Raw genomic sequence first — 17,727 nt, forward strand, 5'->3', positions numbered from 1 at the left:
ATTTTGTTAGCTATTAGGTTAGCTACACCAGCTTGTTTCTTGGCTCCATTTGATTGGAATTTTTCCCCAACCCTTTATTCTGAGGCTATGTCTGTCTTTGAGGCTGAGGTGTGTCTCTTGTATGCAGCAGAAGGATGGATTCTGTTTCTTATCCAATCTGTTAGCCTGTGTCTTTTTGTATGTAAGTTGAGTCCATTTATATTAAGGGATATTAATGAATAGTGATTGCCATCTCCTGTTAATTTAGTTTTCATTGTTGATGATGTTAATTTGTATGTTTTCCCCTTCTTTGGGATTTTTTGCTGTAAGATCATCAATTTTCTGTGTTTTTGTTGATGTAGTCAACTTCCTTGGGTTGGAGTTTTCCTTCTAGTACTTTGTGTAGGGCTGGGTTTGTGGATAGTATTGGTTAAGTCTGGTTTTGTGATGAAATATCTTATTTTGTCCTTCTATGGTGATTGAAAGTTTAGCTGGGCATAGTAGTCTGGGCTGGCATCTGTGGTCTCTTAATGTTTGCATAACACTTGACAGGACCTTCTGGCTTTCATTGTCTCCATTGAGAAGTCAGGTGTAATTCTGATAGGACTGTCTTTATATGTTACTTGTCTATTTTCCTTTGCAGCTCTTAATAGTCTTTCTTTATTCTGTATGTTTAGTGTTTTGATTATTAAGTGGCAAGGAGACTTTTTTTTTGAACCAGTCTATTTGGTATTCTGTAAGCTTCTTGTTTCTTCATAGGCATATCTTTCTTTAGGTTGGGAAAATTTCCTTCTGTGATTTTTGTTAAATATATTTTCTGGAGGGCTGGAGAGGTGGTTCAGAGGTTAAGAGCACTGACTGTTCTTTCAGAGGTCCTGAATTCAATTCCCAGCAACCACATGGTGGCTCACAGCTATCTGTAATGAGATCTGGTGCCCTCCACTGGCCTACAGGATATATGTAGGCAGAATACTATATACATAATAAATAAATCTTATTTAAAAAGATATATTTTTTCTGTGCTTTTGAGCTGAACTTCTTCTATACCTATTATTCTTTTTTAAAATAGAGCCCCAGAGCTCAGTAGCCAGCCAGTCTAGCCTATCAGCGAGCTCCATGTTCATGAGAGACCCCCCACCTCAAAAAAACAAGGTAGCAAGCCATCGAGGAAGACACACGCTGTCCACCGCTGGCCTCCATGCACATATACACACATATGAACACACACAAATTAAAAAATTAAGCCAGGTTATCAAAGAATTAATAAAAAAACATTGTTTAAAGAAATTAAGCCAGACATGGTGGCTCACGCATATAACCTCAGACTTCGAAGGCTGAACTGAATGGATTGTTTTGAGCTCACTGCCAGCCTGGACTTCCTTACTCAGAAAACAAAACAAGGCTAGCGAGACGGCTCAGTAGGTAAAGGTGCTTGCTGCCAAGCTTGATGATCTAAGTTTGATCCCCAGGACCCCACGTGGTGGAAGGAGAGAACCAATTCCTGAAAGTTGTCCTCTGACATCCATATATGTTCCATGGTATTCATGCACCCACACACAAACTCATAAATAAATACATACAGAAATGTTTTTTTAAAAGCCACGAAAATACTGTATTTTTCATAGGTATGTCCAGATCCAAAAATACATACACAAATGTTTAAAAAAGAAAGCCATGTAAAATACTATACTTTTTCATAGGTATGCCCAGACCCAAACAGAAAAAGTGTTCGCCAGTGAGATGGAAAAAAATACGGACACAAAGTTGGATTTGTTATGTATTTCTAACTAATTTTTAGAAGTATTCCATTCAAGAGGCCCTGAGAATCCCCAGCACTTCATACAAAGAAGGAAGAAAGAAGGAAAAGTTTCCGACAGTTCTAAGTGTGTTTCTAAGTGGTTATCTGGCAAAGGGCTGGAAGAGGGGAGTCAGGGTAGAGCCGGCTGCCTAGGAGAAGCAGAGATCTATCTGGACCGTTTTAATTTTTTACAAGAATGTATTCATATATTCTGTGTAATTAAAAATTAATAACCCCCAAAATACACTCTGTGAATACACTCTGATGCTAGCGAGGAATCTCCACAGACCTGTGATGGTCTTAGTTCTTTTCTATTATTTATGAGCCTCCTGCTATGAGCACTGATGACTTCAGCTATCAACACTGAGGGAGGGAGGAGGGGAGACGAGCAAACAGGTTGTGGAGCAGTTGGTTGTGGAGCATTTACTGACCATGCTACTGTGGGTGGGGCTCTGGGTTGGAGCCCAGCACCAAAACATAAATAAATAAAAATAAAAAAATATAAATACAATTAAGCTGGACATGGTCATGCATACTTTTCATCCCAGTACTTGGAGGCAGAGGCAGCCAGATCTCTGTGAGTTTGAAGCTAACTTGCCTGGTTTACAAGTAAGTTATATAGGCCAGCTAGGCTCCATAGTGAGGCCCCGTCTCAAATAAATAAATAAATACATAAATTTAAAAAAGAGGAATGAAACTCTCCCACTCTTGCCACATGGAATCCATGGAGCCCACTCTTCCAGGCCCCGCTCAATGTTCCCTGATCCTCAGCTCTTCTCCACAGACAGTGGTTTCCTTCTCGGTGTTCTTTAAGCTCAGGAAAAGCCCCATAGAGGGTTTGGATGTTGGCCCCCAGGAGTGGAGTATAGGCACCCTTGCCCTGTGCTTGTCAATCACTCTCCTTGCTGAGCTGGCCCCTGGAAATCCTCCTACTCTCCCGTGGGTATTGAGAATCCTTGCTAGAATTTACACTGTGCTGAGTCCTTTAGAAAAGAAGAGGAAGGGGGCTGGAGAGATGGCTCAGAGGTTAAGAGCACTGACTGCTCTTCCAGAGGTTCTGAGTTCAATTCCCAGAAACCACAGGGTGGCTCACAACCATCTATAATGAGATCTGGTGCCCTCTTCTGGCGTGCGGGCATACATGGAGGTAGAATGTTGTATACATAAGAAATAAATAAATCTTTAAAAAAAAAGAAAGAAAGAAAGAAAAGAAAAGAAGAGGAAGCCAGGCCTGATAGCACAGGCCTGACATCTCAGCTACTCAGGAGGCTGAGGCAGGAAGATCACAAGTTCAAGGCCATCCTGGACCACAAAGTCAGTTCAAAGCAATTTTGGGCAATTTAATGAGACCTGGTGGCTTTCCTAGCATGTTTGAGGTCTTGGGTTCCATAGCCAGTGCTGAAAAATTAAATTAATAATAATAATAATAATAATAAAAGAATACATCTTTTCTTCCCCACTTGGGGTCTCCCAACATGCCTCCCACCCGATACCCCCGAGCTCTACCACCAATGCTTGTTCTATTGGAGCCGTATTTAGTAAGCTGTCACTGTGTGTCTAGTGTTGTTCTAGGCAAGGAGGGGCATGCCTAGCGAGTGGCGGTGACAGGCCTGGACCCCAGGCCCGTAGGTGCCACACCTGGCAGAAGGTCCAGAGCTACAAGGGGTTAACTCCTGTCTGATCGGAGCCTCAACAGCCATCATGTCAGACCTGACATCCTGCACTTTCCAAATGCCCTTCAGTGACCTTGCTTCCTTGCCAATTTGAAGGGGAAAAGCAAGGGCAATAGAAACCAAATTATCCCTGGCCCTAAGAAACCAAGCTAAGAAGTTAGCACATTGCTTTACGTGCTAACTCAAAAAGAATGAATATATTCATGAAGTTACAAAGCATCTTTTGCTACAATGAGACAAACGGCCTTTAAATGCTGTGCTTGTTTGCTTTCTAGAGCTGTGATAAACACCACTACTAAAGCAATTTAGGGAGGAAAAGGTATATTTCATCTTACGGTTTATAGTCCATCATGGACGGATGCCAAGGTAGGAACTCAAGGCAGAAACCTGGAGTTAGGAGCTGAAGCAGAGGTCAGAGGAACACGCTCACTGACTTCTCTCGGTTCATATTCAGCTACTTTTTTATACAATCGCCCAGGACCCCCCCGCCCAACATAAATTAAGTTCATCTGATAGAGGCATTTTTTTAGGGTGGGTGGGATTTGAGACATGGTCTCTCTGTGTAACCGTGGCTGTCCTGGAACTTGCTATGTAGACCAGGCTGTCCTTGAACTCAGAGATCTGAGTTCTGGGATCAAAGGTGCATGCCACCAATTCAATGGAAGCATTTTCTGTCCTTCCTTCCCTCCTTCCTTCCTTCCTTCTCTTTTCCTTCCTTCCTTCCTTCCTTCCTTCCTTCCTTCCTTCCTTCCTTCCTTCCTTCTTTTTGTTTGTTTTCTCTGTGTAACCCTGGAACTCGATTTGTTCTAGGCTGGCCTTGAACTCACAGAGATCCGCTTGCCTCAGCCTCCAAAGTGCTGGGATTAATGACGTTTGTCACCATACTAGCAGGAGGCATTTACTTCATCGAGGCTTCTTTTCCCAGAAAACTCTAGTTTGTGTCAAGCTGACAAAAGACTGACTGCCCAGGACAAATGGCTTCCTTCAAAGAATACCTCTATTTCCAGAGAGACAGAGCCAGACTAATGTGTAAGCTTGTCTTGTCTGACTCCTTAAGTCCATACCTTGCAATTTAATATTTAGAGTAAAGACTTCATTAAAAAAAAATTCCGGCTGGAAAAATGCCTCGGTGGGTGCAGGTGCTTGCTCCACAAGCCTGGTAACTTGAGTTTGCTTCCTGAAGCTCATGTAAAGGTGGAAGGAGAGCACCTACTCCCCAGAGCAATCCTCTGCCTCTGTATGCACTCTACTGCATATGCCTACCCTCCCTCTCTCCCTCAGTCATCAGGAGCCTGGACAGATGGCTCAGCAGTTATGAGCACTGGAGGCTCTTCCAGAGAGAGGGCTTGGGTTCAAGTCCCAGCACCCACGCTACAGCCCACAACTGTTTGTAACTCAAGGTTCCAGGAGGATCTGACATCCTCACACAGACATACACACAGGCAAAACATCAATGCACATGAAATATAATTTAAAAAAAGATACATGCTCAAAGCACCAGATGATAATATACAAGGTTAGGGCCGGGCGGTGGTGGCGCACGCCTTTAATCCCAGCACTCGGGAGGCAGAGGCAGGCGGATCTCTGTGAGTTCGAGGCCAGCCTGGTCTACAAGAGCTAGTTCCAGGACTGGAACCAAAAGCTACAGAGAAACCCTGTCTCGAAAATCAAATATATATATATATATATACAAGGTTAGGCTAGGTTTTGAAGGCCAGCCTGGGCTACATAGACAGATGCTGCTACCAAAAGGTAAAAGCTAACTAAATAACCAAACAAAACACGGCTTTATATAAAAATATCTTCCAATTTAAAGCAGCCTAAATGTGTCAAATCCTATCCAGATGTGAAGGAAATTCTAAAATACATCCTCACAATCAGGAATTAGATCTTTGAAGGAAGGAAAGACAGGTGCCCTTCAGCAGAGATATGTCCTGGGGAAATTGGCAGCTGATGCCCAAAACTCGAAAGCCTCTTCCCGGGGCAGTATGTGCAATGCTGTCCAAACTTGGGAGCTTCTGCGCAGTATCCGAGGAGAGCATTTTAGAAGGCTGGTTGGTTGGCTGCTAGTGACTCTATATTTGAATTTCCCCAGCTTGCAGTGAAAATAATCAACCACCAGGTGGCAGCAAATGCCCAGCAAGTGAAGTCAATCCCGCTTCAAAATTCAAGATGCGTAGACCTGCGTGCTTCTGCAGGATAACCAGGACTAAATTACGCAGCTGAAATTTCCTTTTGAAATGAAATCGCATGTATCCCACCCAGGCTGACCTCACACTTGCTAAATGGCTGAGGATCATCTTCAACTTGTGATTCTCCGGCCCCCACCTCGCAAGGGCTGGGATTACAGGCATGTGCTTCCTTACCAGTGTGCTGGTGTAGTCTACAGACTGTTTGATGTAGCAGTGTGCTATTTACATCTCTCTCCATCTATGTTCAGTAACATCACATTGGTAGTGTGAAACTGGGCGGTGCTGGTTAAGAGCTGCGTGATTGAGCGTTTGGGTTTCATCCCCAGCACCAGAGAAAAAACCGTAAGTAAATAAACAAACAAACAAATAAGGTAGCAATTGTGCCATATAAACCGGCAAACCTAAAAGCCAGGCTGCTGGTGGTAGTGGCGCACACCTTTAATCCCAGCACTTAGGAGGCAGAGGTAGGCGGATCTCTCTGATTTCCGGTACAGCCTGGTCTACAGAGGGAGCTCCAGAACTGGCTCCATAGCTACTGGAAAGCTCCGTCTCGAAAAACAAAAAATGAGCCGGGGTAGAGTCCATGGTGTGGTTTGGTGGTAAAATGGTTGCTCAAAGCATGCAGAAGGCTATGGGCTCCATCTCCAGTACCACAGAAAAAAAATGGAACAATGCCGATGATCATTTTGGGATATTTGTACATCCTGTGAAGATGTATTTGCTGTGATTGGTGTAATAAAAAGCTGAATGCCCAATAGTGAGGCAAGAGGTATAGGCAGGATTTCCCAGAAGGGAAAGGAAGAGGAAGAGGAATCGAGGTGCAGGGAAGAGACCAATGAGACATGGAGAGAGGAGTCAGAAATACAGAATGAAAAAAGGGTAAAAAAAAAAAAAACCAAAACCACATGGCAAAATGCAGGTTAATAAAAGCAGGTAATTTAAGTTATAAAAGCAAGAGAGACAAGCCTAAGCTATAGGCCAAGCTTTCATAATCAATAAATCTCCGTGTCATTATTTGAGGTCTGGCGGTTTCAGTGAGAAAGTACTACTACAGATGATATGTATCAAACCAAACATATCTAACCATCACATTATGAATGGTACAAACATAGGGAGATACTGTGGCACTTGGGGTTGTTTTATCTTGAGATGGCAGACTGGTTGGGTTTTTGTCAACTTGACACATTACACCTGAGAATCAAGAGGAGAAAAGACCAAATCCACGGTTGTCCAGTTAAAGCAAGCTATATTTTAGGGTGCACTCTCAGGACTGGAGAGAGTAGCCCCTGCTGGCCTCTTGAGGTCCTTTGTACAGGACAAAGTGTTCCCAGTGGCAAGAGAGTCAGCTGTTAGACACTGAAAGATACAATGAAAGGCGTAGAACTTTAAGACAATTCTGAAGCCATTTCTGACAATTCTGAGCCCTCTCAGTTTCAGCAGTAATGCTCCCTCCCTTCCCTCTCCCCCCAGGAACCAAGGACCTAACAGCTAAACATGCACGTATGTTCTCCAGAAATTGGGCCAAGATAACCTTTAAAATGTTGGCTCAGTTCAGCAGGGCACATACAACACCCATGGGGAAAAAAAGATGTTGACTCAGTTCCTGAACAATTACCCACACACATATGTTTTGACTCAGTCCCTGGGAAATGGGGTCAAAGTGACCTCTTACCTCATCTGATCTGGCAACCGCTCTCCAGCCAATTATTGCCAATAGCCCTTTTGAATAAGCCAATCATAATAGTCAAAGAACAACCCCCACACACCTCCCTGCTTCTATGGCTTTTTCCTTTAAAAGTAGCCAGTACTAGCTATTCGGGGTCTCTCGGCTTCCTGAATGCTGGGGGACCCTGTCATGGCAGAATTAATAAGATCCTCATGCTTTTACATCAGCTGTGGTGTGAGAGATGGTCTCTTGGGGGCGACTCCTCCTCAGTGATTGGACTCTAGGGTCCAACAAAAGGGAAGGAACAGGGTAAGATATACAGGACGTGACTTGGGTCGTAGGTTTAGTGTAGGTTGGAAAGCATATTTTGCAGTTTATATCAGATCTAAGAAACGGGAACTTGTTCTCAATTACAAATAGAAGCCTTAATTTGCAAGGACTTAAACACGGGACAAACAGGAACTTATTCTTTTACTACAAACAGAAACTTTAACTTGTGAAGGACAAACAGGAGCTTCTTCTCCACTGTCTGATCTGCAAACAGAACCCTTAGCCTATTTTGGCCTTCCATTAACTATATATATTAAATATACACACATATAAAATTAAGGTATATTGTTCTTGTTTCGGTCTCGCACACTACCTAGACGTATCTGGGAAGAGGAGACAGGGCCACACTATGTATGGCTGGCTGTCCTGGAATTTACTAGGCACACTAGTAACTCATAGATCACCTGTGTCTGCCTCCAGAGTCCTGGTACTAATTAAAGGCATATACCACCACACCTGGCAAAGAAGAGGGACTTGTTTTTGTTTGGTTTGGTTTTGTTTTCAAGACAAAATTTCTCTGTGTAGCTTTGGAGCCTGACCTGGACCTCTGTAAATCAGAGCTAGCCTCAAACTCACAGAGATCCGCCTGCCTCTACCTCCTGAGTGCTGGGACTAAAGCGTGTGCCACCACCACCTAGCAAAGAGGGACTCTTAATTAAGAAAATGCCTCCATCAGATTGGGCTGTAAGCAAGCCTGCGGAGCGTTTTCTGGATTAATGATTGATGTGGGAGGGTCTAGCTCATTGTGAGCAGGGTTATCCCTGGGCAGGTGGTCCTGTGCAAGTCATGCGAGCAAGTCAGTAAGCAGCACCCCTGTATAAACTCTGCTTCACCTCCTCAACTAGGCCGCTGCCTTGCGTTCCCTTCCTGAGTTCACTCAGTGATGGAACATGGCCTGAGAAATAGCAGATGAAATCAAGCCTTTCCTTCCCAGGGAGCTTTCGGTCATGGTGCTTTATCACAGCGTTGGAAACCCCGATCAAGACAGATGATGCTATACCCAGGCTGAGCACATAAGCCCTAGGCTCTGGGAATCTGCCTCCGCCTCACAATTGGCTGGGACTACAGGCCGGTGCCACTCTTTCCATCTTTGTTTGATTATTTGTCAACTATTATCCAATCCATTAACGAAATGACTCATCTCTAGGAGGAGGTGGTGCGTGCCTTTAATCCCAGAACTTGGGAAGCAGAAACAGGTGGATCTCTGTGAGTTTGAGGCCAGCCTGGTCTACAGAGCGAGTTTTAGGACAGTCAAGGCTGTTACACAGTGAAAGCCTGTTTGAAAAACAAAACAAAACAGCCAAAAAAAAAAAAAAACAGAAAAAAAGAAAAATCAAAGAAAGAAATGACTCATCATTAGTGAAAAGGTTCTAGTCTACCTTCCATTGCTTTGTCTTTATTTTTCTCATTAATACAAATGAAAATATGAAGCAAGATTCACATTGGGGCTTCATCCATCGACTGTAGGCCACAAGTTAGCTACAGACAGACATGCACTGAAGGTGGCTGGTAACTTTCAGGGAAAAGCAATCGGCCATGAGGACTGTATAACAATTAGCATCACATACTTAGTTTTTATAAATTATATTTAAAGTGTCTTTTATATCATTAACATTTATGGTAAACATATGCACTGACATTTATTAATCATCCCCCAGAACAATTTGTCCAGTGTTTAATAGTATTCCCCTACAGGTATTTCCTTTTCTTTTCTTCTTTTTTGTTGTGAAAACATATGTGAGTGTTTCGTCTGAATGCATGTCTGTACACATGTGTGCCTGGTGCCCGAGGAGGCCAAAAGGGGATTAGGAACTGGAGTTACAGACAGCTGTGAGCTGTCAAATGGGTGTTTTGTGAATCAAACCCAGGTCCTCTGGAAGAACAATTAACCACTCTTAACCACTGAACCATCTCTTCATCTCCTCTTTTAAGCACAGGTCTTGATCTGCATGTACCCAAGTGGTCCTTGCAAGCGCTGAACAAGTATTAGTTTATATATGTATATATTATAAATAATGGGGAAATTTAATGTTCTGTGCATGTCTTACTTGTCTGCCTCCCTTCATGTAGCAGTGATTTCAAGGTTTTAAAATGGATTTCTTTTTATGATAGGGTTCTAAAGTTTCTATGGGAGAGCAGATGCTACTAACAGTCACAAAGTTTCTGCAGCATAGCAGGGCTTTAGGAGCGGGGAGTTTATCACTGTTGGTGTCTGGGCTACAGCATCAGCTGGATCCCACCTGGTTTATTGGTCCGTGCTTAGAGGAAAACGTAAGGATTAAGAAATGGCAGGTAGGAAAAACAAGGATACAAAAGAAAAGACAGAGACACAGGATAGAGTTGGAAGGGCATCTAGGAAGTACTGTGATTTGCCCTGCATTTATTTCTTAAAAACTTTAAATACCCCAACCCAAAGAAGGGGGGGGAGACAAGACTTCTTTTTTTGTTTGTTTGCTTGTTTTGTTTTTTGAGACAGGGTTTCACTGTAGCTTTGGAGCTTGTCAGGATGATCTCTGTGAGTTCCAGGCCAGTATTGTAATGGTCTGTCCAGTGCCTTTAAGAGACAAGCCCCCTACTCCCCCTACCCTGTCCCCTGAGGCAAGAAGATCTTCCTTCTGCTTCCAACCTGAGTTCCTTCCTTTCCATCTCTCTCTCTCCCTTTTTTCCCTTCTCCCCTTTCTTTTCCTCCCCCGCCTCTGTTTCTCTTTCTCTTTCCCTCTCTGCCTCTCTCTCTGCTCTCCCCCCTTCTCCCCTTTTCCTTTCCCCTCCATAACCCACTAAATAAATACTCACTTTCCCTGCATAGCATGCCTAATAGGTCTCTATCTCTCATCTGCTGTGCAGCTACCTGTCTGGGACCAGCTGCCTTCATGGCCCACTGTGGTCTCTTGACCTGCTGCTCACTGCAGCCACTCGGGGAATGGCTGTTTTATTTTTACCATAAATTTGGTGCCTGTGACTTGGCCAGGCTCTCTCCATGTTTCCTCCGGCCTGCAGGTGGGCCGGTTGAGGAAATGTGAAACCTTGGGCTCCAGAACCAGGTTTCTTTACAAGAGCTCTGCATTCTATCTGCCTAAACACCGACCTCTATGCACATCAGTGGCTTTGGTGGTGAGTTTTCCCCTTCCAGCCCCCATCCTTTAATATGGCGGTTCCCAACCTTCCTAATGCTGTGATCCTTTAATACGGTGGTTCTCAACCTTCCTAATGCTGCAACCCTTTAATATGGCGGTTCTCAACCTTCCTAATGCTGTGACCCTTTAGTACAGTTCCTCGTGTCATGTGACCTCAACCATAACATTATTTATTTTTATTGCTACTTCATAACTGTAACACTGCTACTGTTATGAATCGTAATATAAATATTTGATACACAGGATATCTGACATGGGATCCCAAAATGGGTCACAACCCACAGGTTGAGACCTACTGTAGGAAACAGAGACTTGGAGATTTCTAATAAGAACTTTGGGTTGTGTTTATATTTCCTCTCCTCTTAGAAACTAAGCAGGGTTGGACCTCGCTAGTATCTGGATGAGAAACAGTCCAAAAAGCCTTGTTGGATTAACTTAAAGAGCATTTATGGATTATCCATGGGTGGCTGAGAGGAAAACTGTCTTGATATGTGCCAGGGACTGTCCTAGACACATTCAGGCTCACAGCAGCCCTATGGAAGAGACACAGTTACTGTTCCTTTTTTACAGATGAGACGTGAGATGCAATCTGCCAGTTGACATCCTAAGCATAGGAGAGGGTCTGGCAGGGCACTCTGGCTCCATGGCTGGTGTTCCGAGCAACTTCACCAGGCTGTTTTATGATGGTATACTTGGCACTGACATTTCTGGTAGCAAGTAAGCCATTTCATTAATGCCCACATCAAAACGTTTAATTTGCTATAATCACATCTCACCAACAGAGGTCGACAATCACCCCTGTTCTGCACAACCCCATGGGTGAGAATGCTCAGGAACAGGGCAGGGGGCACTGAGGATGCCATTTCACACATGACTTGAAAAATAGAAAGCTACAAGTTAAAGGATTGTTTGTCAGACCAAGCGAAGACACTGTGTTCCTGTTCCCTTAGCGGCTTGGTGGCTGGACTCCAGAAACAGAGGTGTAAAAGGGCAGTGGCTGGGTACTTACGAAACATTGGCACCATGGCTCCTAGACCAGGACTGAAAACATCACAGCCTTGGCCATGCCCCACAAGGACTACCCCAGATTCTCTTGGGAGGAAATGACAGCGGGAACAACATGTCTCAGAGGGACACAGACTCCTCCCACTTACACCAAGTTGCAGTACCAGTAGGAGTATAGATCTGCCTGAGCTGGTTTCCATGAGAACAGTGCACCTTCATGGCACTCCATATCAGGGACTTGGGTACCTCCACCAAACACCGCCAGGTTCCTTCTGTTACCAGTATAGGCAGTCACATGGTTGTGGGGTAGTTCCAGTTGGGGTAGAAAAACTCTCAGGAGTGGAGGCTGGGCATAGATAGAGGAAGAGTGAGAAAAGAGAGACAGAATGAACTAGAACAAAGCACAATGAGACATAGATGTGAAAATACCATAAGGTAAGCATCACTGTGTAGCCCAAAATTAATAGTGGTGACTCCGTCAGCAATGACTGTGCCTCCAAAGCATGAGGACCTGGATTTGGATCCCTGCCACTCATGTAAGAAGTCGGGCACAGTGGCAAGTGCCTGTGACCTCAGGACTGGGAGTGGGGACAGGTGGACGCTGGTCATTGGCCAGCTAGCCGAGCTTAATCAATAACTTTCAGGCTCAAAGGGACCCTGTGTCTACAAATACAGGTATAGAGTGATCCGGGGAAGATGGCTGATGTCTACCTCTGGCCTTCACGGACCTATGCCGCACATACAAACACCTACACTGAACATACAAACACCTACACGAGCAAATGCACACACCACCTACCCACGACAGCTATAAAATAATAACAATAATAATAGTGCTTGGGCTTGAGACCCAGAAGAAAATGATGGAGGCCTTTTTATTTTTCCAAATGATTTTTTGGTATGGTGCTTCCACTGAAATCAGTTTCCTGGGCTAGAAACGTGGCTGCCCAGTGGTAGAGCACTTCCCTAGCAAGGCCATGGGTAGATCCCAGCACGGTGAATAATTAATTAACTTAACCCATTAATTAAGATAAACGCAAGTGCCTGCTGTCCCAAGAAGGTGGATTCCAGGTCTATGTTAATCTAAGAAATCTGAGTAGCGCCAGGCGTGGGGAGTGGGGTGCTGGCTGAGGACTTTCTCAGTCTCTGCAGTGCTGCAGCAGAGCAGCCAGACTGGGGTCATCTGAGTGAGGCATTTGACCTCTGCCCATCCCTGCCTCAGAGGAACACAAACTCCTCCCACTTACACCAAGTTGCAGGCTTCTGTTTCTTTTCTTTTTTAATATTTATTTATTTATTTATTTATTTATTTATTTATTTATTTATTTATTTATTTATTGTGTTCTGTCTGCGTGTATGCCTGCAGGCCAGAAGATGGCACCAAATCTCACTACAGATGGTTGTGAGCTGCCATGTGGTTGCTGGGAATTAAACTCAGGACCTCTGGAAGAGCAGCCAGTGCTCTTAAACTTTGAGCCACCTCTCTAGCCCCTGGCCTTCTGTTTCTAGAGCACAACAAGCTGTTCCCCACTGCCAACCCTTTGCTCAAGCTGTGCCTCCTTAGGATTGTAGCTCTCAGGTGTCTGTGCCAGTTCCTCATTCAGGCTAGCCTCTGCGTCCTCATTCAGGCTAGCCTCTGCGTCCTCATTCAGGCTAGCCTCTGCATTCTCAGTGAAAGCCATTCTCTAGAATGAGTTTGGCTTTTGTTTGGGCATGGTCTTGCTCAGCAGCCCACATCTGCCTTAAATTTATAATCACCCTGATTGAGCCTCCAGAATATTTAGGATTACTGGTGTGTGTCATCATGCCTCATTCACTTTTGCTTCTGATTCTTCCTCCTCTCCCCCTTCACCTCCTTTTCCTCTTTCTCTTCCTCTTTTTTTAAAACAAGATTTCCTGTTCCATAATGATCCCTCTCTAGTGTTCTGTGAGCTCTATACTCCTCTCACCACCAAGAGTCTCAGACTTAAAACTATGTACACAGTTAGTGCACCATCCGTGGTCATTGTACACAGTCGGTGCACCATCAGTGGTCATTGTACACAGTCAGTGCACCATCCGTGGTCATTGTATACAGTCAGTGCACCATCAGTGGCCATTGTATACAGCCAGTGCAACATCAGTGGTCACTGTACACAGTCGGTGCACCATCAGTGGTCACTGTATACAGTCAGTGCACCATCCGTGGTCATTGTACACAGTCAGTGCACCATCCGTGGTCATTGTATACAGTCAGTGCACCATCCGTGGTCATTGTATACAGTCAGTGCACCATCTGTGGTCATTGTATACAGTCAGTGCACCATCCGTGGTCACTCTACACAGTCAGTGCACCATCCGTGGTCATTGTACACAGTCAGTGCACCATCCGTGGTCATTGTATACAGTCAGTGCACCATCCGTGGTCATTGTACACAGTCAGTGCACCATCCGTGGTCATTGTATACAGTCAGTGCACCTCTGTGGTCATTGTACACAGTCAGTGCACCATCCGTGGTCACTGTACACAGTCAGTGCACCATCCGTGGTCACTGTACACAGTCAGTGCACCATCCGTGGTCATTGTACACAGTCAGTGCACCATCCGTGGTCATTGTACACAGTCAGTGCACCATCCGTGGTCACTGTACACAGTCAGTGCACCATCCGTGGTCATTGTATACAGTCAGTGCACCATCCGTGGTCATTGTATACAGTCAGTGCACCATCCGTGGTCACTGTACACAGTCAGTGCACCATCCGTGGTCACTGTACACAGTCAGTGCACCATCCGTGGTCACTGTACACAGTCAGTGCACCATCCGTGGTCATTGTATACAGTCAGTGCACCATCCGTGGTCATTGTACACAGTCAGTGCACCATCCGTGGTCATTGTATACAGTCAGTGCACCATCCGTGGTCACTGTACACAGTCAGTGCACCATCAGTGGTCATTGTATACAGTCAGTGCACCATCCGTGGTCACTGTACACAGTCAGTGTGTCATCTGTGGTCATTGTACACAGTCAGTGCACCATCCGTGGTCATTGTACACAGTCAGTGCACCATCCGTGGTCATTGTATACAGTCAGTGCACCATCAGTGGTCATTGTATACAGTCAGTGCACCATCCGTGGTCATTGTACACAGTCAGTGCACCATCCGTGGTCATTGTACACAGTCAGTGCACCATCCGTGGCCATTGTATACAGTCAGTGCACCATCCGTGGTCATTGTATACAGTCAGTGCACCATCCGTGGTCATTGTACACAGTCAGTGCACCATCCGTGGTCACTGTACACAGTCAGTGTGTCATCTGTGGTCACTGTATACAGTCAGTGCACCATCCGTGGTCATTGTACACAGCCAGTGCACCATCCGTGGTCATTGTACACAGTCAGTGCACCATCAGTGGTCATTGTACACAGTTAGTGCACCATCAGTGGTCATTGTACACAGTCAGTGCACCATCAGTGGTCATTGTACACAGTCAGTGTGTCATCCGTGGTCACTGTACACAGTCAGTGTGTCATCCGTGGTCACTGTATACAGTCAGTGCACCATCAGTGGTCATTGTATACAGTCAGTGCACCATCTGTGGTCACTGTACACAGTCAGTGCACCATCCGTGGTCACTGTACACAGTTAGTGCACCATCAGTGGTCATTGTATACAGTCAGTGCACCATCAGTGGTCATTGTACACAGTCAGTGCACCATCCGTGGTCACTGTACACAGTCAGTGCACCATCCGTGGTCATTGTACACAGTCAGTGTGTCATCCGTGGTCATTGTATACAGTCAGTGTGTCATCTGTGGTCATTGTACACAGTCAGTGCACCATCAGTGGTCATTGTACACAGTCAGTGCACCATCAGTGGTCATTATACACAGTCAGTGCACCATCAGTGGTCATTGTATACAGTCAGTGCACCATCAGTGGTCATTGTATACAGTCAGTGCACCATCAGTGGTCATTGTACACAGTCAGTGCACCATCCGTGGTCATTGTACACAGTCAGTGTGTCATCTGTGGCTGTATATATACTGTGTATATACTGTGATACCTTATCCAGTCCCACCCATGTTTTTGCCCTCTACAACCGCAGGAAAAAGATAGGCGAGAGCTGGAAACACCAGGTCATACCAGAATACCTCATATAGCAGGACCAGCCCTGAGAGCTCCTGCCTGATTTGGAGGTGAGAAAGGGGCCCATTCTTTTTTCTTTTCTGTCTTTTTTTTGTGTGTGTGTTGGGGGGGGGCTAGTTCTAGACAGGGTTTCTATTTGTGTATTCCTGGCTGTCCTGGAACTCTCTCTCTGTAGACCACGCTGGTCTAGAACTCTTAGAGACCTGCCTGACTCTGGGATTAAAGGCATGGGCCACCATCACCCGGCAAGAGGCCCATTTTTATGTCCCCTCATTTGAGAAAGGCAAGTGCCCTTCAGGTTTACCATACAAAGGAAAAGTCCCAGATGCGAGAGCTAGCTCATGCTGACAGTAACTGAGGTCAGAACCTGAGGTCCTCAATTCAAAAAGGCGCTTTCTTTGCCCTCCTCCTGCACTGAGACTCCAGGTCTGGGCAGAGACCTGAGTCCAGGGAGATGCCCCCAACCAGCTGAGTGATGTGGGGTAGGATAACCTGGGTCTCAAGTCAGAAGTGTGACAGGGAGGAACATTCAAGGTGAGCATCCTCTCAGGAACTGGGCTAGAAAGAAATCAGTAGACAGAGCTCACTGAGCTCAGAACCCAGGATGACCCTCCTCAGTAGACAGAGCTCACTGAGCTCAGAACCCAGGATGACCCTCCTCATACCCAAGCACATTCAGTGCTGCTGATGGGAAGTAGGAATCCTAAGGCCCATTCCAGGGTTCACATCCCAGGGGTTCAGGGGCTCTACATCCAGACCATGTGAACATGGCATTCCAAGGAAGAGGGGGTCAGGTGACCAACAGAGGGCAGATGAGAGCCTGGAGCACCCAGCACTTGTGTTCTCCTGAGCTGAGTCATCCCCATCTGGTCCCGGGTAGTGCAGAGTACACAGGAGCAGAGCTCAGGACCTGTGCACAGGCACACGGGTAACAACCCCCTCCCCAGCCCTGTGCAGGCTTTATCACCTGCAGCTGTTTGCTTGCCTCATGGCCTCCTTGTCTCCAGGAAGTCCCATTCTGGTTCCTTTAAGTTTGCCGGGCCTCACCCTAACCAGCATTTCCTGAAACTAATCCTGCCAGCCTGCCCGCCATTATACCATGATGGATGTCATCTTACCCTGACTGGGAGTACATGCTCCCTAATTGCTGAGTTCAGATGAGTGTGAGGGATTGGTCTCCAGTGTCACCTTTGGGTCCTCCTGCATTGTCTCTCTCTCCCACACCAGCCATACCTCACATTTGACCCTGTTTCTCTTTTGAACAACAAAAGGCAGGTGTGAGGATCTGTTCCATATTCTGGAGACAGCCAACGGTGGAGGGACCTATGGGCACAAAAGTTGGTACCAGTTCATATGGAACTTTCCTGGGGCTCCCCAGGCTTTCAGGCTTCACCGCATTCCAAGACACCTTGACATGCAGTACCTCCTCTGGAGCCAAGGGCCACGTTCACAGCCTCCAACAAGAGAATGTTGCTGGGCCTGGAGAGATGGCTCAGTAGTTAACAGCACTTGCTATTTTTGCAGAAGACCTGAGTTCAATCCCTGGCACCTACATTTGGCAGCTTATAACTGAATGTAACCTTCTTCTGAATTCTGGGGCAACTGTACACATGTGTATATAAAAACATAAATAAAAAGAGAATATTTTTTTTAAAAAAAGCCGGGCAGTAGTGGCTCACATCTTTAATCCCAGCCCTCGGGAGGCAGAGGCAGGCAGATCTCCACGAGTTCAAGGTCAGCCTGGTCTACAAGAGCTAGTTCCAGGATAGGCACCAAAAACTACAGAGAAACCCTGTCTTAAAAATCCGAGAGAGAGAGAG

At 45.6% G+C, this 17,727-nt stretch overlaps 1 protein-coding gene and 1 long non-coding RNA gene across 3 annotated transcripts in view; both read left to right on the top strand.

Annotated features, from left to right (window-relative positions):
• The window catches only part of Bbs2 (Bardet-Biedl syndrome 2), a 353,246-nt gene that overhangs the window by 212,535 nt on the left and 122,984 nt on the right, over window positions 1-17,727 (top strand). The window lies entirely within an intron of this gene.
• LOC142852941 (uncharacterized) lies at window positions 7,483-17,538 on the top strand. Of its 2 annotated transcripts, XR_012911033.1 has the most exons (4): window positions 7,483-7,617; window positions 10,115-10,179; window positions 15,867-15,957; window positions 17,179-17,538. It is a non-coding gene; the product is annotated as an uncharacterized LOC142852941 (long non-coding RNA). The 2 variants fall into 2 exon arrangements; XR_012911032.1 differs by lacking the exon at window positions 7,483-7,617 and having other exon boundaries at window positions 9,975-10,179.

The sequence above is a fragment of the Microtus pennsylvanicus genome, chromosome 6 (genome assembly GCF_037038515.1).
Source record: "Microtus pennsylvanicus isolate mMicPen1 chromosome 6, mMicPen1.hap1, whole genome shotgun sequence".
NCBI classification, from domain to species: domain Eukaryota; kingdom Metazoa; phylum Chordata; class Mammalia; order Rodentia; family Cricetidae; genus Microtus; species Microtus pennsylvanicus.